Source organism: Protopterus annectens, chromosome 2.part0, assembly GCF_019279795.1.
Source record: "Protopterus annectens isolate FY-2018-M chromosome 2.part0, PAN1.0, whole genome shotgun sequence".
NCBI classification, from domain to species: Eukaryota; Metazoa; Chordata; order Ceratodontiformes; family Protopteridae; genus Protopterus; species Protopterus annectens.
Genome location: NC_056728.1, coordinates 990,428,058 through 990,452,833, shown reverse-complemented (window position 1 = coordinate 990,452,833; position 24,776 = coordinate 990,428,058).

The following is a 24,776-nucleotide window of genomic DNA, read 5'->3' as shown; positions in this document are numbered from 1 at the left end:
TGTGCCACTATGCGAATGTGTGCAATATATTCTCTCGCTTATTCGTGTCGGGACACGTGCGTCACGGGCAGGTGTTTGATCCTGGGTAGTAGGTTACGCATGACCATTTAGGGCTGGACAGTGTCGTGCATCACTAATGCACATTCCAACTTGTGTCCAGATATCTACAGGACTGAACTTTGTGTCTTCCATTCTAATGTTTACACAGGTTACGTATCCCATGTGGGATATCCCAAAAATTGGACAAGACCAAAACAAGACGAATACCGACCATTTTTCTGGTGTTATGAAAATGTGCTGGGGGGTTTACATACAAGAGATACATAGTGTGCAATCCTGCAACTGCCTAGGGTGACACTACCTACTACATATGCGTAGTGTCACTATGTGTAGATGTGGCTGCACCAAACCAGTAGGCCAAGTTTGGCTGGATTTGGTGGACGTTCAGGTAAGGGAGTGGGTTGTATGATGCGGAGGGGATGCTGGGTAGTCCATTATGCATCCAGGTGTGTTGCATTTGTTATGGCTAGTTCCATCAGAACCAATCTGTGGGTATGGGTCGGTGACATGTCTATACATTTGTATCACACATTTCAATATTCATATGTTTGTGGGATTGTGTTCTACACTATGGCCTGTCTGGTTGTATTACATCTGTTTATATGTGTGTTTGTGTTTCTTTCAGCTTCACCCGCTGCTCCCTCATACACCTCCGGTTCACCTATTCTGCATACGACACAGTATCGCTTTGGAGGATTGTACCATTACCCATCCCCCCACACACACATATTCCTCACACCCCATACATCATTGCTTTGGTTGTTGGCCCATGACATGGCCAGAGTAACACATTGAATACCCTACATATGTCAGGTACCTGTATGGTTGTGTGGACAACCCTGCCATGTTTGCTTTCCACATGCTATACCTCATGCACATAGGTACACTCCCATACTTAACTTTCATTACATGGTTGGTATACCCGGGTACTACCCGTTCAACTGTGACACATCCTGACAAGTTCTGCTTGTACCGCTGATTTGTGGATTTTGGCAGACTGTTCTACTCATTGGTGGGATGCCACCTTTTCCTATGTCCAGGATGGGATATATTCCGTACACGTATCCAACTGTACTGGACAGCACGTCCCCACAGTCGACTGTACATAATACTGTTCCTTTCAGCCTACATGTTTCCTTATTGTTGTAGCTGTTTATATGCTCCTTCTGTTTCGTTTACATGCTTATTCTGTTTCCTATGACATTTGGTATGTGAAATATGGACATACCTTTTGTATGTGACTATTACATGCCTTGTGGGATATGATTCGGACATACGGTCGCTAGATATGTACATTTATTGTGTACTTTGTTATGGACACATCTGCCCAGCTGTGTACCCTCCCTCACATTATGGGTCAGCTGGTGACCCTAACCATTGGACTGGATATACCTACTGGCGGCTCGCTAACATATGATGCGTTTCACTTCCACTTGGTATAGCTATCTACACTGCATTGGACTACGGCCACATGGTCTTCCATGTCATTTGTTCACGGGATAGGGACCCGTTATTCCCTACCGTGCATTTGTGTTTGCTTCTTCATTTTGTGTTCGCAGGAACTTACTTGCATGCTTTGCATACGTTTCAGTATCCACGGACACTGACAGATGTGATTGCTATCTTGCAACTTGTTATATGCAAGCATTTTAGGTTGCACGTCGACAGTTGGCATTTTCATGCCTCCATGCGGCACTTCGACATGCCCTATGCACTCGCGCTCCTTTCCTGTGCACATGGCTGTGGCAGCAGCGCACCTTCATTAATATGCATTTGGCACTACTGCGCCATATTCACGCTGCACTGTCGGCGCAAGCCTACCACCATTCTTGCGCCGATGGTGTAAAATCTGTGGACTTTAATAAACGACACTGCAAAAAAATCTACTTCACAGTAACATTTATTTTTTCTTCTTAACAACTGAGATATAACATGTGGGTCCTCTTTTTTATTATTGGTGCCACTTACAAACAAAGGTTTATAAGTCCAAGGAAGTCACTGTTCCACTGTTTTTGGCATTCATCAAAACTATCATTGAGTACATTGCCCACTTTGCTATGTACCTAACCAAGCATATCCAACAACTGAAACATCCACAGAGTTTCAACACTAAAAGAATACAGGGCATAAGTAAAATGTCCTATGCAGACTGCCTCAAGGCCCTATGCCTGTATTCTGTCTCCTACATGGTTTTGAGGGGAGATCTATGCCTGGCATACAGGGCATTGTCAGACCCCACTTTGATGGACCTACTGGATATCCACAAAACAAACAGCAACAGAATTACCTGTTCTAAACACTTAAACCTTGCCTGTGATATAAATAGGACCTGCTTGGACAGACAGGTATGTATCCCAGAGGTTACCATGTCTCTGGAACAGGCTCCCCATCCATGTGAAGTAGAGTTCCTCCCTGACCCAATTCAAGTGCAACTTGGATAACTGGATGGGGAACAGGAAATTCATCCCTGGTTTGGCATCTATGTCTCTAATGGACACAGGCAACTTGTAAATTGTTCATCTCCCAGGCTTCTGCTTGTAAATGTTTCATCTCCCAAGCCCCTGCTAATACTTATCAAGGGTATCAGAACTTGTCAGAGATTTGGGATGCATGGCAAAGATTATAAAGGCCCTTGCAGTTGTTAGCCTAGTAAATACCTATGAACTAGTATTTTGGGCATGTAATTTAGATTGCTGTGTACTAAACAGCCTCAGGTTTATGTGAGTCTGTGTGTATGGGGAGGGGATTCAGAAAATCATGTGGGGTGTGAATCACACCTGAAAGATAGGAACTCGCCTCTAGAAATAGCTACATCATGTGTAGGTATAAATCATGCCTCAAAAGAGGTACAGTTGAGAGGTCTGCCTCCATGGGACTGGGCCATATACCCATTTGCTTAAGTAATAGTGGCAAACATGCTCTTGCAGATGCCCTCATAACCTAAATTTATATGCTGGGTTTGTCTTTTATGAGTGGCAGTCTGCCGGGGTGATGTCCATCTACAAGGATGGTCTTTCAACTGAAAATGGCAATTACAGACCAATCAGCCTTTGAAGCTTCACCTGCAAAGCCATAGAACATATAACTGACCTCATTAACTATGAAATCAAAATTGTGATTGATAGATAAGCAGAGTAGTAGAAAGTATGATGGGAGGCAAACAGTTTGGCTTCAGATTAGGATGTAGCATGATCTATCAGATGTTTGGAGTGAGACAGATAGTTGCGAGGATGCCAGAGTTGAGGAGAGAGTTCAACATGGCATTCAGAGACTTGGAGAAAACATATGACAATGACCCAAGAAAGCTGATTTAAGCACTCCTGAAATGGTTCAAAATCTCAGAAACCTTGGTACTGTAAGCTAGGTACCTGGACCCAATAACTCAAGCACGAACAGTGTCCAGTCTAACAGAGGGGTTCCTCTGAGCCCACTGCTGTTCATACTGGTGATGACTACATTAGCAAAGAGGTTGGACTGGACAGATCAACAAAATTGCTGTATGCAGACAATGTGGTACTACATTCAGAATCTGAACAAGAACTTAAGTAAAGGATAGGGAAAACAAAATGCAAAACTGAAGGAACCCAGGATGAAACGGAGTACAGATAAGACAGCTGTAATAGCAGCAAATGGGGAAATCAGATAAAGCTGCGAATTGAGAGAGAAGGGAAAACACGGGAACATGTTAACAGCCTCAAGTAATTGGGAGGGGTGTTTGAGGAGAAGGGAAGTCTGAATGAGGTCAAAGCAAGAATAGGGAATGCACTCAACTAGCAAAGATTGCCAGGGGTAATGTATGACTGAAGAAAGCCAAAGAAATTGAAAAGTAAGGTGCATAAAACAGTGGTGCAGCCAGTACTACTGTACGTACATAAACCTGGTCAGTGAAGGGAGAACAGTTGAGGAAGCTGGAGGTGATGGAAATGAAGTGTCTGTGCCATGATATAATGCACACTGTGGGACAGATAAAAACACAGAGCAAATGCCTGAGTAGCTCCAATTACAAAGAAGGTCAAAGACAACAGATTATGATGATCTGAGTACATGTGCAGTATAGCAGAAGACAATCTGGTGAATGAGATTTGGGGCAGACAGGAAGAAAGCAAGAAGAAATTAGGTTGTCTGGCAAAAAGATGGATTGATTATGTGAAAGAAGACCTGCAACAGTCAGGCATGACAACTGAAGAAGGTAGGACAGTGTCATTGAATCAAGAAGAATAGTGACAGTTGATACAACACCCCAACCCCATTTAGAAAATGGGAAATAGGGTAGGTTGATGATTGTGAAATCAAAAAGGTGGTCAGACTTGACTCCAACAGTTTGTTTTGTAAAGGGCAGAGCCTGTCTATTTAATGGGGTAGACATGTTCATTGGTGTTTACTTGGCTAATGACAAGGGCCTTTTTAAGTGTAGCCATTCATCTCAAATCTCTGACAAGTTCTGGTATGCTAGATAAGTGTAAGCAGGATCTTAGGAGTTGAAACACTTACATGCTATCTGTGTCAGTTAGAGACATAGGTGCCAAACCAGGGATGAATTTCCCGTTCCCAATCCAATTGTCTGAGTTACACTTGAATTGGGTTAGGGAGAGACTCTACTTCACATGGATGGGGTCCCTGTTCCAGAGAAGGTCTTATTTATATCACAGATAAGGTTTAAGTCTTGAGAACAGGTAATACTGGTGCTGTTTCTTTTGTGGATAGGCAGACGTCCATCAGGGTGAAGTCTGACAATGCCTTATATGCCAGGCATTGATCTCCCCTCAACAGTGTTCTTCAAAAGGGTTATGAAGGCTGTAGATGGTGGCCATGCAGTGCACACTGCATGTCCTGACCTGTCCAAGGCCATCAGCAGCATTCCATGTGCTGGCATCATACAAAAGCTAAATGCTTTAAAAGTTGACTCATGTGGTAAGATGGATAGCAAACTGGCTGTAAGACAGAACTCATGCAGTGTGAGGTGCCTCATCAGAAAGTATGAAAATGAACAGTGGTGTCCATAAGGGCTCAGTGATGGAACCTTTCCTTTTTGGTTTGTAGTTCTTTGTATCTCCCAAGCAGAGTGCTAATACCTTTAACTAACAATGTTGGCAGACAATTGCAAACTGATTGTTGTCAAGTCACTCTACCACACCCCAGCTCTCTAAAATGAACTCTCCCTACTAAAATTTTGGAGTACTAAAATGGGATCATGTGTAGTTTCATCCCTATTGGTAAACAATCCCTCTCCTCAATGTACTGTCTGGACAACATCCCACTACACTGTGTAAATGTAGTTAAGAGACATATGCACTTGAGTTAATAGCTACCTCTCTTTTGACCATCATGTAACCATGGTCATCAGGAAATCCTTTTATTTAGTCTAGCTAACTGCCAAAGGAATATCATAAAGGTCTAAAGAGGTAATCACTGTCTCACAACTCAACACTGATCTGGCCAATTACTGAGTACAATGCTCCATATGCAGGCTTGAATATCTGAATACATTCAATTCAAAAGCTAATTCAGGAATCCCTCACCTTAATTGAAGGCTGGATCTCTTAAGAAAATTACTACTAAACTACTCAAAAAAAAAAAAAAATCAGTGAAACATTTTCTTTATAGAGGAGTATTTTTGTCATCTGCAGCAGATCCAGTTTTGAATTACTGTCCTTGTCTTGTGTTCTATATAACAAACTATATAACTTCAAAACATTAGATAATCTACAGTGTCAAAACAGTAAACATAATCAAAATTTAACCCATACTAAGTCTTGGAAGTCACTACTGATAAAAATCATGAAATTCAACCACCAAAAAAATACATTGTAAAAGTTTCATTCAAAAACTAGAGGTCGTTCACAGAATTATACAACCTACTAGACGCATGAGAAAAAATATTGCCTCATCCATTCAACTACCTGAAAGCTACCTGCTTAAACAAGATCTATATTAGTACTGTGAAAGACAAACACTTGGTCATCACCTCAACTTCGCCCTTTTCCCCACTATAGTGCGATCTTGGAGTTGGTATTTATAATTGGGGGTGTGTGGATTTGATTTAGTCCACTGTGTGTTCCAGACGGTTGGTGGGTTAGTGTTTGCTAAGTGTGGGAAAAATACTGTGGTTCGCTGAAGTGAATTTCGTTGGTTGGTGTTCACTGAAGACTTATTTGATGAATATAGACCTCTTAAATCTTCTAGGGCAGTTTTATAACAAACTGGCAAAATTTGCTGCCAAAGTGCTCTAAAAATGTTATCACTGTATGGCACTTTGTTGGCATGAGCTCTTTTATTCCCTAATCTCTCAAAGTTAGTCTCCATACATAAGCTTCTCTATAGACCTGAACAGAGCCCCATCCTGAACAACACTCTCTTTTCTCAGTAAACCACTTCACTCTACAAACTACTACTCCTCATGAAAAATAAAAAGCTCTGCCATAGACTTATCATCTTCTTATGAGTCTAGAATATGGAGTTATATCCCACTGCCACTAAAACAAATCTCTCATGCTAGATCCTTTAAGCTACAAATTGGACAACACTTGAAGGAATTCCTGCCTTTACTCTTGCTCTATATCTGGCTAAAATAAAGCCACACACTGTACCTGCTCTTTGACCCTCATTAGCAGCATTTTTACCCTCTACACAGAATTCTTCATAAAAGTTAGCCTAGTACCTTACAGCTTTCCACCGTATACCCCAAAACACAAGGTTTACTCAACTCTGATCTCTCACCCCACTCCTCTCTCTAACCTCTCCTGCATATCTGTACTTCTGCACATACTTCAAGTTTCCCTCATCACGAGGAACATATCTCATTTAGGCTCATAAAAAGATCATGTTCCTTGAAGTTCCACACTGAAAGGCTCAATCACAGATTCAGTTTTAGGAATTGTTTAACTGATATCCATTGTAAATAGAAAATAATCATATTAATTTATTAAACGATCTCTTTTATAAATAAAACCAGCATATTTTAACCATTCTATGACCTTCCTAGTTGAAGCTGTTAGTAAGGCATGTGTTCCACATTTTGCCCATTTCTTCCACATTTTGAGGGCTAGTGTCCTCTTTTTGGAGATGGAAGGTTGAGAGCTATGCATTCTATAAGGTTGAACTGGTCTGGACTTCTATCCCTTTCAAAAGCAAACATTATTAATTAATATAATGAATGCTGCTACTATCTTTACCTGCTCTTGTTCAAACTCCAAAAGACAATGCCTAGTGTACTGGCTAAAACACCTCTGTTTCTTCTTTTTACCTATCTACATGAAATGGCTGTATCAACGCTTACGTGTTCATTTTTTTCTGTGTTATCATCTGCTTTTTCTTGCTGTCTCACTAGTTCTGTAAACATTCAAGCATGTGCAACTACAGAGTGATACCCTTTCTTGTTATCACGCTGGAGCGTTTCTCCGTCAGCCTCAAATGAAAAGGGGCTTTCTGCCCAACTGGACTTTCCCAGTAAACAAATGCAGGTAAATAAATGCATTAAAATGTTTAAACGAATGAGCTCAGCTACAGGGATTTTCTTTCACAAATCAGGCTGCCTATGTGTGATAAAGTAGAGTGAGCTTGTTGCTTTATTATCAGTAGCAGTGAATATTTCAGAAGCCAATAACTGACATAACAGCGAAGCAAAGCCAGTGTTTTGCTATGAAGTGTGGACTATGCTCGGTAGGTGCATGACATTCCAGGTATTGGAACAACATGGAGGGCAATGTTAGGAAGAAGCTAATTACTAAGCAGCAGGTGCTTCAAAGAATCACTAATACATTAATGTTTGTGCTCCCAGGTACTAAAGGTATTACCCTTATTTAACTCTACATATGTCTGCAATGAAAATATAAACCTAGCCAAATTCTCCAACGACTGTATAAACCACCAAGACAGGCACAGAAAGCTGTACGTGAAACACTCCATAGCTAAGGCAAATGAGATTTATAAGATTTATTGCAAACTCAGCGAGTATACGAAAAACTCCACAAAAAATACAAATGACAGTGCACAGTTGTTAAGCGCTTTCATCTGACAGTACGCAGACTTCATCAGAACAACAACCATTAAAACCAAGTCATTTAAATAAGCTAATTTGGTGCCAAAACATCATGCCAATAAATACTTTAGATAATTAAACCTATATTAAATAGATTATATGTATATACATTAATAAATACATAAATAATACCATGATGAATTGTATACATGTGTATAGATATATTGATTTTACTAATATAATAAAAATTAATACATGAATAAAACCATGATGAATTATATACATATGTATTGATATAATGATTTTGCAAATATGATAAAAGAATATAAAATTGTATAAAATTATTTATCAAAATTAATATAGCATTTGCTTGGATAACCTACCTACATAACATAATACTAACCCAACATCCCAGTATAAATATATATATATATATATATATATATATATATATATATAGATATATATATATATATATATATATATATATATATATATATATAAGTGCAAATAAACATCTCACTCTCTGCAATGAAAATGTTAGAAAAGAAAGAACAACTCAAGGCAGTTTTCATAGGTCATAAAGGATGCATTCATGAGTAGCAGAATACCAGACTGATTTCAAAACAACAAGACCTGCAGAAGGCTTCATGCTTCTACTATTTATGTTCTGTGATTCTACTATAGGGGGTTCTAAAATCCAGACATATTAATATTTGTGAATGCCCAAGTGAAAAACAATTAGAGTACAAAATGTACAGTTGTTGACAGTACATAGAATTATTTTTGTGAAGGTGTTTTGCATTAAAAATAGTCCAAGACAGTTCACACTAACATTTCTGAACTACTAAAATAGTCAGTCTGGCTCACAGCTCAGCTGTCTTGTAGGGAGCTGTCCATGAATTATATACATCACCTTGTGTCCTTGTGTATTTGTATCCACAGTTGCAGAAATCTGTTGCTGCCATTAGGAAATCATGAGATTTGGTGTATTTATCTCAGTTATGTTTTCTGACTATGCTGAAACTGAAGGGGGTGTATTTTGCCTCAGAAAAAGAACAGTGAGCTTTGGCCTCTGAACATCACTCCACTTCCCCAAGACTCAGTAAGCAACATGGGCAGAATGGTTTACTGGTAATACAGAGTCATGTGACTGGGAACAGGTCTGCTCTTTGGTCCTACAGTGTGTCCTATTCCATTCCTAGTGGAGGACTCCACTCGTCTGTAGCACTGGTATGGGATCTGCCACATGCTTCCTACCACAGACAGTTTACCTCCATACTTCTACACAAATATGGACATTGGCAGTTATGTGCTCTTATGCTCATGCTCCCTGGGTACAATACCCAAAGCTTCCATGAGTTGTCATCCAAGTAGTAAACAAGAGAGTGCACCTCCTTCCGTATGCATGAACCGACATCAACTGCTCACTCTCACCCTTCCCAGCAAGCACCATTAGTTGTGGGTCTTTCTAAGTATGTACAAGGGATAATAGCAAACAGACTAGAGAGAACCTCAGAAACACACACACACACACACACACACACACACACACACACACACACACACACACACACACACACACACACACACACACACTAAAGAAAATTCATCATTATTATACCAGGCTGATTACCTTAACATGCCTCACGTTATGATCAGTTAACTTTGAACATACGTTCTGTTTGTTACTGCAACATCAGAGGAGATTTAATCAGTGTATATGACAGCTATCATAAGGTATTCAAGGCTGTCAGTTTCAGCCTGGCATTTAGAAAGCATTATACTAAGACACATAATAACTGCAATATTACGTTAAAGAGCAGATTATTCACCATTTGTGTTTCCAGTCCTTGGAAAAGGTAACTACTGGATGTTACGAATGAAGACACTTAGATGAGTTTAAAGTGGGATTAGAAGACTTCTTTGATAATTTAATATTTAAGAATATTTTGTTTGACCATATACTACTAAACTACATTTAATGACATTGGTGGGGATTTAATAAACTCTGTGTAGGAATAGTCTAAGTCCTACATGGAGGGTACCATGGTCGTGTCTGCTGATCCCCCTCAGCAGCGCTCCTTGCATATTAATGAAGGCACGCTACTGAGGGAGTGCTATGTAACATAGTTACTGAATCAGTGTAGGGGGTGTCTTACAGTGTCCGGAGATGAGTAACACATCTCCTGCACTGTCAAAATGCTGGATGGCACTGAAATATAAAAGTTAAATATTTTATTTTCGTTATTTTTTATTTTTTGTATTTGTGCAGTGTGGCGCAGTGCTTAGCAATGCATACATGCCAGACACTTAAAAATAGAAACCAGATACTTTTCATTCTAACTTAAATGTCATGTTTAAGCATACCTGAGTGTGTTTGCATGGCAAGGGGAGGTGCCCAACAGTGCTTAAACATAGATAAGAGCTATATAGAAATGTACAGCAGTAGTCATCATATCCACGTAGCTGAATGGTTAGAGTCATGGCCTTGTATGCAGTAGATGAACGGTTCAAATACACAGACAGGAAAAGCAAAATTTTATAAATTAATTTTTACTTTATTGATATATATTTTGACATATGTTAATCATGTCAGTTCAGCTGGGCCACAAGCCCATTATCAGTGGAGATCCAGTTACACACAAATCTACAATACTTAAAATGCACACTCCAAGATAAAGAAATTAAAATATATAAGTTCAGGAAATATAGAAGTGCAATACATATACATAATAATAAAGTAGTAATAATGAACAAATAATTTAATTTTAATTTTTTTTTTAATGTGGTTTGCCCTTAGCTAAGCTCTGCTAAGCCAAGCCAAGCAGTGCTTAAACAAGACCTATTTTAGCAGTACTTAGCAATGTGCAGCTCTGCTTAGCTTGGGCGCTGCTAAGCAATCCCTGTTTAAGCAGTCCTCAGCTCAGCTAATCTGGTTTTTGCACCACTAAGCATTGCAAGTTTAAGCACTGCTCGGCTAAGCCCAGCGGGTTTGCGCTGTGCTAAGTGAAGTGCCACATTTTTAAAAAAACGCCCAGTGAAGCAAAGGGTGGGAAAACAGTCTTATTTAAGTGCAACAGGTGGGAATATAGCCAGTATCTGTTGGAGTTTGATCTTGGCAGAGACTACGGTAGGAGTTGGAGAAGGTGAGTGCTTCCGGGCACAGCGGAGGGGCATTCTGGAGTCCAGGGTTGTGGTTGGACTCCTTGCTAAAGACGATGATATCCAGCTGCTGCAGGGCCAGTTCTGGGAATCAGAGTACGGGGCAGAGGCCTGAGACTGGCTGGCATGCAACCTAACCAGTGTAACTGGTATCCCTCACACAGGTGAGCAGGTGCATCATCACTATGATGACCTGAAGCATAGGAAGAGGGGACTTCTTGACACCTGAGTCCAGGACCCTAGAGATGGGAATGCCCTACAAGTTTGTAAGTATTGCTACTACTGTATTACCAATACGTAATCTGCATGTCATAGGTATGCAAAATGGTGTGCTTCTCTCCCCACAGCTGCAGAGGAGAGAGCTCACAACCTGGAGGCCCATGCAGGACATCTGCTCAGATTGTGCCATGAGTGTGGTGAGTACAGATGTGCCTTGCAATCTATAGTAATATAAATAAAAAGAGTACAGTAGTAACTGCCAGTAGGTATATTCTAGTTTGAGTGTACTGCAATGAATGTGGTCATAGACCTGAACTGATACAAATGAGTAATGCCAGGTACAGTTCAATATAGAGGAAAGCTTGAAACTGCTAATGTCAAGGACAGAAAGTTACAACTGCATTAGTGATGGTAAAGAAATAAAGGTTTATACTGTATTAATAATGGTTAAGGTAATAAAGTACAACTGCATTCATAATGTTAAGGATATAAATTCAACTGCATTCATAATGTTAAGGAAATAAAAATTTCAACTGTATTCAGAAATGTTAAGGAAATAAAGTTACTACTGCATAAATTGTGGAATAACAGCTGTCTTGCAACATCTGCATTATCTAAAGCTTCAATAAAGACTGTTAGATGTATACGAATCACTGTTTTGTGTCACCCCTAATAAAGCTGTGTTGCTGAAAATGTGTGCATTTTGGGCTGTTGGTCAAGAAATCGAGTAATACAAGTGCTGTGAAGTAAACACAGGAATAATACCATGAAGTGACTGAAGGTTGGCTGATAAAGAACTGTTGTGCTAAAGTGTTGATGTGGAGCTGTACTACAAGATACAATACATTATATTTGTTCTGCACTAAGATCCAAACCTAAAATAGTGATGGCTAAGATATAATAGTGTGTTTATCTCAGGATTTTCTTGTGTTAACCATTGCATTTCAGCTATATGCATTCCTGAAGTTAGTTATGCTGTTGCAGGCAAGTATGAAACTGTAATAGCTGTAGACTGAAAATATACCAACTGCAACTGTATATGGGTCAGGTGGGCAACCCAGCACTCCAATATGGTCTGTACAAATCACACATATTCTCATCGACTAGGGGTTAAATGTGTATGCCTGCATTCCAAGTATTAATAGACAGTTCACCTAGTCATGCATGCCTCACATGCATGTGTATTCAAGTGTCACTGCAGTCCTGTATGACACTCTACCTCTATTACCAGGTCACAGTGTGTTACCAGGTGAACTCTAGGCACATATTAATCAATATTGAGCAGTGGCTCAGTGTGATAAATGCTACGTTTGTTACACATTTTGTCACATACAGACCGAGGCTCGAATCCAGGGACAAGTACTACTAAATATTAATACAAACTTATGTATTATTAACAGATGTTCTCTGCACAGGAATTACAGGTAAATAAATGGCTGTAGTAGCTGTTCAAATGGGTTACTAATTTGTGTGTCCAGATTTATCAGAGTGTTAACAGCATTGCTCAGCAAGATGATAAGGCTGCAGTAAACAAAAAGTCAATAAGTACAATATTAATGCAAGTTATTAAAATTAATAAAACTGTTTAATCTTGGTACAGCTGTATGCCTGGTGTGTCTGTGAATGTCTGCTGATAGTCTAACCCCATCCCTGCCAAGGACGGCATGATAAGCATAAAGTCTCTGCACTGTGCATGATACATGTCTCTCAAGTGTCACACTGTCACGGACTGTGATCTCTTTTGCCAAATCCCTGGGACACAGATTTAACAGCCACGTGATTCATCTCAATAGCACAGTCACTCTAAGTCAGTCCACATTACACCTTGGCAGTCACATATGTTGCCCTGACATATAACAGTCCCCTGTAGTTGTGTACCTGTAGGTGTTACAGCTTTTCCCATATTGTCGCATGTGGATAGCTTGAGAGGTATGTAGGTGCTACATAAGCTATTGGGCACGTGTATACATAAATTAAGGGCAGACTTGCAGAGTATATAAGAGTTCTGTTACAAACAATATAGCCAATACTGGTAGTAATGGCATGTATGTCCCTCACCCCCACCCCTTATCTGCATCATAATTTATTATTCCCTTACATCAGGTATGGTATACTTTTAACATATGTTGTTCTCAAAATGCTATGTTGGGCCATGTGTTTTATTATTGTTATGTATTACAATGGTTGCATACTAACATACCTTGTTGAATTACCTATGTTATTGTCCTTATGCCATAACTGTTACTGGCATGCTGTTGTAATACAGACCGTTATCCCAATTATTGTTGTGTTCTATATGCTATGCAATGTTACGTTACTGGGTTGTGTGATTTGTTCTGCTATGCTGTTACAACTAATCACATGTTCTCTTCATTACTAATCTATACACTTTGAAAAAAACCAACACCATAGCTCAACTGGATGGCCAGTTCCCGTAGATCCACCTACCCTACATCAACCATCAGTGGCGTCGGATCCAAGCAGGTCTGGGACCCAACCTGGAGCTGCTCCTCTGACAGTCCTGCACCACCTACAGGTGGAATCACCTCAGGAGATGGGGTCCACCCACCTGGGAGCAGGCGCGGAGATGAAGTGGTCACCCAGTGACAGCTACCAGGCATGGTGCGCAGGATCATGCAGCAAGGCTTTGACAATCAACTGAGGGAAGACTGGCCAACCTGGAGGAGCAGGCTGGCCCCAGTGCCCAGTCCCCAGCACAGCCACCTTTGGGGCCGTGAAGGAGTAGTGATGACTGCCCATGGGTGGGGAGCTCAGTCCCACTGCTGCTTTCTGAGGGCACTTGATTTTCTGATTCCTCAACACCCTCCCCATCCAAGGTGTTTACCCCCCAATGTGTCATACACCGCCCATGTCTGCTGTCTTGTCTGTTTGCAAATGCTACCTCTCCTACCCAACATACCTCCCCATATGCACCTATATCCCTTCCCCAACATTCCACGCTCTCCTTCAAAAAAAAAAAAAAAACTGCATCTGTCCCAGAAAAAATATCACCCATTACATATCTCTCCATTTCACCCACACCTACACTGCCCACAGTCGATCATTACAGCAATTAATCAACAAAGGTATGTCACCCACACCCCTCTCTCTCTGGGATGTGAGGCTCCAAGTTCCAAATTGTCCACAACCTGCACAGCTACTGATGTACAAGAAATGGAGAGCTATCCTTTCACACTGTTTTTTCCCCCTGCATTGCCCTCATTTCACTACTTTCCTATCACCCCCTTTTCCTTTTCTTTTTTTGGAATTAGCTCGGGTTTAAGTGGAGCTAAGCAGTGCGGCGCATCGTGCCGTGTTGTTCAAACCCACTTAAACCCAATTAAAACTGCTTAAAACTGCTTTAATAACCTTATATGTTCCTGGCACTGTTATACACATTAGCAAAATAATCAGTGCTGCCAAGTCTCCAACCCAGTACCCTGTCAACTACAGCATAGTGCATTAGCCCACTAGGCCACTCAGCTGTGATGAATAGCAGGTGTTTCTATAAACATATCCTGATTGCCAGTGATGCACTACTTTTACATATAATGGGATAAATGACAGTGCACTTGGGACTATGATGCAGACTCCAAAGCAGTACACAGCCAAATACATGTTGATGGACGTACACAAGGCCTATGATAGCAGGTACAGCTGACAACTGCACAGACTGTTGTAGACTGTCCACAGTTGTGACACCTACTTTTGGCATGGTTGTCACAAAACCTATTGTGTGTGCTGACATACTGGCAAGTCAGTAGAGATTGAGGTTACAAAAATCATGACAGATAGTTCACTGTCACAAATCATACCCATCCGAACACACATGATCATACAAATCCTGTCACTATATCCATGCACATGTCTTGCAAATACACTTGCTATAATATTGCCTCAGTAGCTCTGTTACATTCCTAGCATGCTTTACATTTGACATCCACAGTCCTGGCTTCCATTCCAGTTTGTTGCATGTCAAGTACATGCTTGTCAATACAACAAATAAATAACTGAGCCCTGCAATTTCCAGCAGAAATGGTTGCTGCTACTGCAATCGCTGCCATCCATATTAGCATGTCTAAGGCCGGTAGGTTGGGACACACTTCACAAATATGTATAGGTGTCCTAAATGTCATCTACCACTCTCTGGATGGCACTAATACATAACATATGTACCAAAGGTACAAGCCCCATCTGGACTGTTATGCATACCCTCACCCTGGCTATCTGTGACAACAGAGCTGACAAAGCTCCCTCACTGACATATACAGCTTGCTGTCCCCCAATGTGTCCACAATCCCCAGTATGACTCCTAGTCAGAATGCAGCAGATGCTGCCTGCAACATATGCATCAGTGTTTTCAGCTACCTGCTACAGACCTACCTCACAAACACCTAGAACAGGGAATCCATACAACACCCATATATAAAGGGTGGGGAGGTGGTCTAGTGACAAGGACATGTGTCACATTCTTCCACTAAAAACATACACAGCTGATAGACTAGTAGCTACTGCAGCAGCAGCATGCATATTCTGATGCAAATGATGTATGACACTCACATCTGTCTCCTTAATGACCTCAACCCAGATTGTTAAACAGTAAACTGCCACATAAGCAGAAAATCCGTTCACAATGGCCGAACATAGCATGTAAAACTGTGGACATACCACATACATCCAAACAGTGGACAGTATTTCTACCTAACCTCTGTGATGCTGTAGTCCTCACACATGGATAATGTCCTCCTCACAGGCCAGGAAAAGGGCCAAAGCCTACATGAAAGTGCTGAAATATAGTACTGTGTTACCATGCCATTGGCTAATGAAAATGCAACCAAGCTGTTCTAGATGCAATTAGCAAGAGTGAGCCACAGACTGGTAAACAAGCAGTCACCTGTTCATGAGCATTACCTACAAAAGGCAAGCTGCTGCCTATGGTACACAGGTCTGTGACTCTTTATGAAGACAGACTGTGCTATCCTAGCATTATACCACAGGATTTCTGCACATAAAGGAGTACGGCACTATACTAGGTATGTAATAGAATTCCCCATAAAATGGGATGCAGATGGGGATGCATCATGGGAAGCAGGGATTACAACACTAGGTCTGTAGTACATATCGTGGAATGACATGTTGCTGTTAGTCAGCTGTCCAGCACCTACAGGCTTCCCTTTTGACTCTGTCTGCTGTGACACAGATCACAGCTCTGTCACCCGAGTCCCCCAGCAATGGTCAGCTATTGTATGAATGCTACTGGATTGTGTATTAGACAATAGTGACAGTAAGTACTGGTGGATACAGCTGGCATATCACATGATGTACTGTCAGTCTGCTTCTCCTAGTCTGTGAATGTCACACAGGCATAGTTCAAACATTGTCCAGGTGTCCCTGACTGTTCCTGATGTACTCTGGATAGGTCACTGTGTACTCCACACCTGTATCTCATCACCTGAGAGCTATGGCTAGCATACCTGTTGACCCCTTACAGCTTCACAGCAGGTTATAGCCAGTAGTAGTAGTGGACACAAGCTCCACTAAGCAACAGAGTGTAGATATCGAGCATGCAATGTAAGGGAATGAATACAGTACCAGATATTAATGTACCACAACTTTTTTCTGAGATGTCTGGAATGTGACAGCCAGATTCCCACAGTATGGAAATAACCATTACATATTGTCCTACTGTTTTCCAAACATTCACATTTGTCTGGTAGAGGGTCCACATATATGAGGCACATGTACACATTCTGCAAACATCTGTGCACTGTGGATGTTGGACACCTGCAAGGAGGATATCCTACAGCACATCTGCAGTGCTGTCTGTAACTGTGTTGCACAGATGTTGCTGGACTGCCCCCATACACCTGTAGTACCACTCACCTATTTGTCGGGACGTGGCTGTATGACATGGCACTGGAACATCACCCATAGGGGACACATCACAGTAGATGGCAGTGATGGGTGTGCACACATAACAACACAGTCTATCACAGCACACAGGGCCATAATTGGTATACCTACGATCATATGAAGTTACTAGGCTATTGGCCCTGAGGCCCTCATAAGTCTAGATCAGAGTTTAGCCAATGTTCACAATTCAGCACCCAATGCCCCAGTCCAACAGGGACATGGGTGGTATCCCAAGGGTGTATATCTTATTAACATTTATTTATTTATTTGAAAAGGTGTAAGGAGGTACTCTGATGTGGACAGGGTGTCCAATCCACAGGTGTGTGAGTGTGTGGGACACACATCTGACCCACCAACAAGTCCTGTTGATGTCACAGACCAGGTTGAGGGTGTGTGTGTGTGTGTGTGTGTGTGTGTGTGTGTGTGTGTGTGTGTGTGTGTGTGTGTGTGTGTGTGTGTGTGTGTGTGTGTGTGTGTAGGTCAACAGAGTGAAGCTTGAATTGCAGTTGTGCAGCAGTCCCATCAAGGTGGAGTCTGTGATCACTTTGTATGACAGACAGAGGTCACCTCTGAGGAGTCTGTATGAAACTGGCTAGAGGAATGGGCTTATAGCCTGTGTATGGTAACTGTTTGAGGCCCTGGTATTCCCTTGTGAGGAACCTCTGTGACTTCCCCAGCTGCTACATGTGCTTTGTGAGGTATATGACAAAGGGGCCATTATACTCAATAAAGGGCCTTATTAGGGGGGATGACAGGGATGTTATGAACCCCATGTCCCTGGATAACATACCTTTACATATGAGGTGGGTCATGTAGAAGGCTTTTCTTACAAGAGAAGCAACATGGTCGTCAAATGTCATGTTGCCATCAACCTATGTACACAAATCACTCTCGACTGATTGTGTGCTTAGGATGTTAGTAACATGATAATATGTGGGGACGTCACTCTCCCCAAAGGGGATGATGCTGCATTTTGTTGTATGCAGCCCGAGGCCATGTTTCTGGCATCAGTCATGTGTCTGTGTGAGACCTTCTTGACGGATACCCACATCACTAGGGAATGTGGTGACAGCATCCAGGATGCAATCCACATCACTAGGGAATGTGGTGACAGCACCCAGCATGCATTCATCTGCATACATGGTCGACCATAGCCCACTGCTTGTGCCCTGCACCTCAGAAGAGCAAATCACACATAACAGAGGCCCAAACACAGAACACTGGGTTATGTCACTAGTTATGGGTCTATCACTTGAGGTAGCCTTCCCTATGTGGACTAGGTGTGTTCTGTCAGCAAGCCAGTGTGCCACCCATCTGGTAGCATATGGACTGATGCCTAGTTGGGAGCATATATCTTTTTTGTGCAAGTGGGGAATACTGGCAAAGTCTTTGGCCAGGTCAAGGTAGGCAGTGTGCACTGTCTCTCCCTTGTCCATGGCTTTGGTGACAGTGTCATAGAGGTCAACCAAATGTAACAGACATGATCCCCCCTTGACAAAGCCTAACTGTGCATGATCAAGTGTGTGCAGGTCACCAATATCCTTGTTAATGAGGTTCATTATAAACTGTTCCATGGCCTTGCAGATCAACCTAGTTAGGCTGATGGGTCTATAATGTGCCTGATTGGTGGACGCCCCACCTTACTGTAAAGGGGTGACATTGGGTGTCATCCACTTGGTTGGGACAAAGGTGGTATTCATGCTTTGGTTGAATACAGTGCCTTCTGGTGCTCCAAGCTCATGCTTGGGGTAAGGTAGAATGCATCCTGTGATGTGCTCGGCTCCCATGGTGGCTGTATACCATGGCTATGAGATGGCACTGATGAACTGTTCCCTACATATAAGGGGAAGGGGGCAGGTACTCTGGATGTACTGATGGGGACAAGCACTACGGAGCAGAATCTGAGTGCTTCCTGTGATGTTGCATAGATATGTAAAGAAGGAGATATGGTTGTCTGTAGCGGATGTCGCCAATGTGGGCTCGGGATTTGCTATGCACGATTCCAGTAGTGCTCTTATTTGCTGGTGGAGGCTAAAGAGACATTGCTTCAAACTGGGCACCTGCACCTTCTTTGTCATGGACAGCAGTATGTCATCCCTGTTATAGACAATATTTATTGCAGATGTCCACCACACAGGTTTACGTATCCTTGCGAAGGAATGATGTAGTCCTGTCGGGTATACCTGACTCCATGCATGTATAAAAATGCAAGGATAATGCTTTTGCATATTTTTGGATATTGGTGTCAGTTTCTACAGAGGGGGTGGGGCTGCAAAGGTGTTTATACCATCCCTCAGGAGGCTGTAGTCAACTATGGAGTTGTTTGTATGTCTTTCCCTAGTTAGACGGGCATTGTGGGAGATGGTGACTGCCAATCTGACAGCTTTATGGTTGGTTTGACCACAGAGGATGATACTGCATGGATGCTGCAGTTGTTATTTATTTTATTTTACATTTGTTGACCGGGCTAGTCTAGCTGGATATATTTCCATTTTCAGTAGAGGCCCGGGGAGAAAAGCTCCACAAAAAATACAAAAACAATAACATCTTAGTAAAAACATATTAGTGAAAAATAACTAAAATAGAAAATGATCAAAAAGGACAGGCTAGGCAGAAACTACAACAGTTGTTACCCATTTTGTTTAACATCAACTCCAACAGACCTTAACCTCATGTGGGCATGGCACCTAGCTGCTCCAAGGTGTTTGCATTTCCACTGTTGATGGATCTCTTTGTATTTGTGCACTGGCATGAGTACATCCTTTGGGTAGTTAAATTCACCCAGAATCAGGGTACAGACTCGAATCCTGATAGAGCTGATCAGGTCCATATAGACAGAATGAGCTTCCTGGTCACATGTGGGGGCCGGTAGCTACCTATGCTTTGAATAGGTGTCTTTGCAATGGTTAACTGCCCCATGCAAAATCCCCTGTGGGTCTTACCATCTGAACAGCCTGGAGGTGTGTATGTCTTTCATATATAGTGAAACCCCACATCCTGTGGCTTTACTGCCCACACCTTGGGGTATGACTGTATGATAGGATGGTTGACCATGTAAGGCTGGGGTGCTCTCTGCAGCTTTGAACCATGAGTCTGTGGGTTAAGACTGCTTGCAATGAGCACAGATTTATGTTTAGACTCCTAGCATTTAGCAGCATGACCTTCAATTTGTGATGTGCTGACAGTTGTATGTTGGTAGTGTTAACCTCACCACTTTTCCTAATAAAGGCACTATGGGGGTGGCAAGAACCATTGCCAGACACCTGAAGGCTAGCTGAGACTGATGGAGACCTTCTCTGGCAAAGCATCATGGTCTGTTGATCATATTCCTGGCTGTCAGGTACTGGATCCCCCTGGAATGGCACCTGAAACCAAGCCAATTGTTAAGGTCAATAATTTCCTGATTGTACTGTGGCATCATTCTGGGTGACAGCAGAATGCTGCATAAGGCTAGGGAGATACCTGCCTGGGACACAATCAGGGTGCTGAATCATGTCTCACTGCATATAGTCCAGGGAGGTACATCTCAGGTCAGGCACCCCAACATGGACTGTGACAGACTCATAACAGTACCTGTTGTTGAGAGACAGCAGTGCATATGTGATGTCAGATTCTGGCACTTGACAGACAAGTAACTGTGACCTTCCCCCTATACAGCCTGGTGAGAGCCACATTTGTATGTCTCACAGTGGAGTCTCCTATGACTAATATGTTTGACTACTGGTGACACCTTTGTGGCTCTGGGTCACAGGTGTGTGGTTATGGATGGTATGTACTGTGGAGGGCTGTGGAGTTCATGTGCATCTTTGCCTCAGTCTCCTTTGTTTGTGGATGTGGATGTTGAGGACCTCCACATATATGGGTGTGTCTTGTGTAGGTGTGGGTGGTGTGTGAGGTGTACTAATTGTGTCGACAACCTGTTTGGTGTCAGATATGTGGGCTTGAGAAGGAGATAGCATGGGCTGCTAGTTCTTAATGTCATTGCATCTCTCACAAATTGTGTTCCTTGGTGGTGTTTGTAGATGGTTGTCCGTGTATACGAGGCAGTTGCTACACTGTGCCAGGATGCCCTTATCAACCAGACTGGCAGAGAAAACTGTAGGACATTGTGAAGCCATATTTGCAGGCCGGGGAGACCTACGGGGTGGGCCTACAGCCCAGGTGTTTAAAACAAAAGAAGGAGGCTGACATTACGTCATACAATGTAGACAGGCTATAAACAAGCTGCAATGGGTGCAACTAAAAAGATGCAGTTAAACACCTTAGAGAACATGCAGCAAATAGCAGGAAACAGCAAGATCAGGTGGGTAACGCATGATGTACTGCCACTATGTTGCTGATAGCCACATACATACTGTGGTAATAGATGGCAGGGTATGATGTGGTAGTTAGTGGAGGATAGTACTGGTAAATGTGGATGTGCAAGATGTGCACATAATGGAGAGCAATGTATGTGGGTGGTCCTGTGATGTGTTCCCCTCTTCTGTTCTTTCAGAAGTGATGTACAGACGTAGGAACCCACCATTTTCAGCAGCAGAGAATGATGCCATACCTGATGAACTGAGACTCCATCACCAGATCCTGCTGTCGAGGAATCTCAATCAACAGCAACAATGCACTGCACTGTGGACAGCCCTCATGGCATCTGTAACTCATGTTGGGCTACTGGAAAGGAGCTAGGGGCAGGTCCATCACCTGCCACAGATATGATAAATAATGCATGGCAAAGGGCCACAGCTGTGGCCAGGGATCATGCTGGCACCGGTGGAGGGCCTGCAAAACAACAACCACACTCGGCCACAGAAGAGTTCCTGGCAAACCTGGGTTCGCCACCAGCTTGCAAAGATCCATCACTCCATATGTCATGGAGATGGGTGACACAGCTTCCATAGTGGAGGAGCATCCAGGTAAGCCTCCTGTGGTCATCACTGTAATACTGTAGCAGTCATAGTGGCATTCTCTGCATACCTGTACACGAATGTCAGGTCAATGTGCATTTGGGGGCAGTTGTAATGCACACGTATGCATACATAGTGTGAATGTCAGCAATATGGGCAGTATTCCAGTTCATACTGTACAGGTTGAAATATGCACATATTATCCTGTACCAATGCCACATTTGTATCTTCTGATACCTCTCCCTCACAATTCCATAGGTACCTCTGGTATGGCTGGAGTCCAACATCCTGTAAGCCGTGAGTGTGAAACTGTTTAATTATGGCTCATCTATACTCAAGGCATGTTAAGGACTGACAGTTTGCTGTGGACAAGTGTAAAGCTTAGCCATATTGCAATACCCGTATGTTCACTTGTGGGCAGGTTTACTGCAGTGCATTACATCAGTAATCACAGTAGCATATTTGCAGGAGCTGTATCATATTTGCATGCCTTTTTGTGAAGGTCTAGGCAGTCTGCTATAAAGGGGGGCATTAGTATGGTGGAAACGGGTGCACCGTGTTTTAGGTGAAGGTCCATCACATACACTGATATGTTGCTCAACTCACAGGGGTATAGCACTGGCAACATTAACTGGAAGTAGCTGCACTTCATGTTGTTAAGGGGTTGTCTTGTCAGTGTCTGTTGTGGTCTGCTTCTGTGTTATGCACGGGATCAGTAATAAGGTTTGGTATGTAGAATGCATTTGTGGCACCTCACGTATGTGTATGCGTGTGTGTGTGTGTGTGTGTGTGTGTGTGTGTGTGTGTGTGTGTGTGTGTGTGTGTGTGTGTGTGTGTGTGTGTGTGTGTGTGGATCAGCAGACATAATAGTACAGGAATTAATGTGGTCATGTAATGATACGTGTGCCATATCCCTGTCATCCATACCATCGATGCAGGGACATGCAAATGTGTCTGATGCACAGGGTGACTATAGTACAGTTAATGGCAGTTTGTAGTGCAGTAGTGTTATGCCCTGTAAGGAGTGTCTGTGGCATGTGTCATAATTATACATCAAAGTGTATGTACATTTATTCCATTATGCTGCATTGCTGTTAGTATTGCTGACTGACCATCTCCCAAACCTGTTTCTGTTTCAGGTGTCTGTGCATCTACACCATGGGGGCCTGGTGCCAATACAGCTGCTCAGGAAGACATGGTGGCAACACAGATATGTGACTTTGCCAAGGTATGGCTGTATATGTGCATGGTTACCTAGGTGCGTATGTGTAGAACAGTATGTCAGGCACAATGGGAGCAGACAGAGTAATCTTGCATGCATACCCCTTGACACAGCATATTACTCTTGATACATGTCAGCTGGGAGTTCAGTAGGATGACTGGTTCATAGGATAATAAAAGGTTACTAGCATAATGGCCCTGGGTCCCTTACAAGCCTAGCCATTAGTGTATCCACAACAGAATCAATTGACACCTGTTGCCCATCACTTAGTGACACAGGGGGGACCCCTGGGACAGATTTGTGGTTTTCCATCCACTCATCATGGTTGCACTTGAAGAAGATCTGCATGGTATTCTCTGACATGTATGGAAAGTGCATTCCTGAGACAGGGCAGCCTCTGGGAGACAAATCTGTCGCTCCAGCAAGTTGTGTTGATGTTGCATATCAGATTCAGGTCTGTCATGCTGGTAATGCGTGAGGAGTTAGACTGGCATATATGGGGCAGTTGTTGAGGGGCAGGATCCAACATTGCCTTTAGGCATGACACAGCCAACCTCTGGGCAACCTGTCCAATACTGAGTGGAGCACTACTGAATTGATCCTGTCTGCATGGGACAGGTGTTGGAGGCCATGGATCACCTTTGTGAGTATTACTATGGCCTTTCCAGTTGGTGCAGCTGTCTGGGTAGATAATAACAAACAGGGTGTTGTAGTAAATGATTGGTCTACTGACTGAGGATTACACAGCAAAAGAGGCAATGACCACCTTTTTCCAGGATTCAATCCTTTTACCTATGAGGTGAACCATGTACAAGGCTTTTATGACCACTGCCACTGCATGATGGTTGAATGTGACATTGTTATCAACCTGAGTAGCCAGGTCTCTCAACGCAGGTTGTGTGATTAGGGGGGTCTCCATTGCTGTGGAAAACAGTGGGGCTGTGTCCTTGCCGAATGAGATGATGGTACAGTTTTCTGCATTTAGCTTGAGGACAGGACCTTGGCACCAGTCTGCACTTGATGTTAGATCCTGCTGTACCTACAAATGTGGGTTGTGGTAGTTAGCATTCACAACTTGATACATGTGGGTTATTAGGGTCAGCAGTACTAGGATTGCCACCTTATCAAATGGGCAATGTGGGACAAGTCTTGTAGTATCATGAGAGGTGCCAGGACAAACCATACCCACGGCAAGTGCAAAGGACAGGACTTCTCTTTTTTTGCCAGTTTGACAGCTCATTTTGTAGCATTTGCCTAGATTATGCTATTTGTCATAATGTTAAGGTATTTCTGATGTAAAATGACTGCTTTACGCAACTAA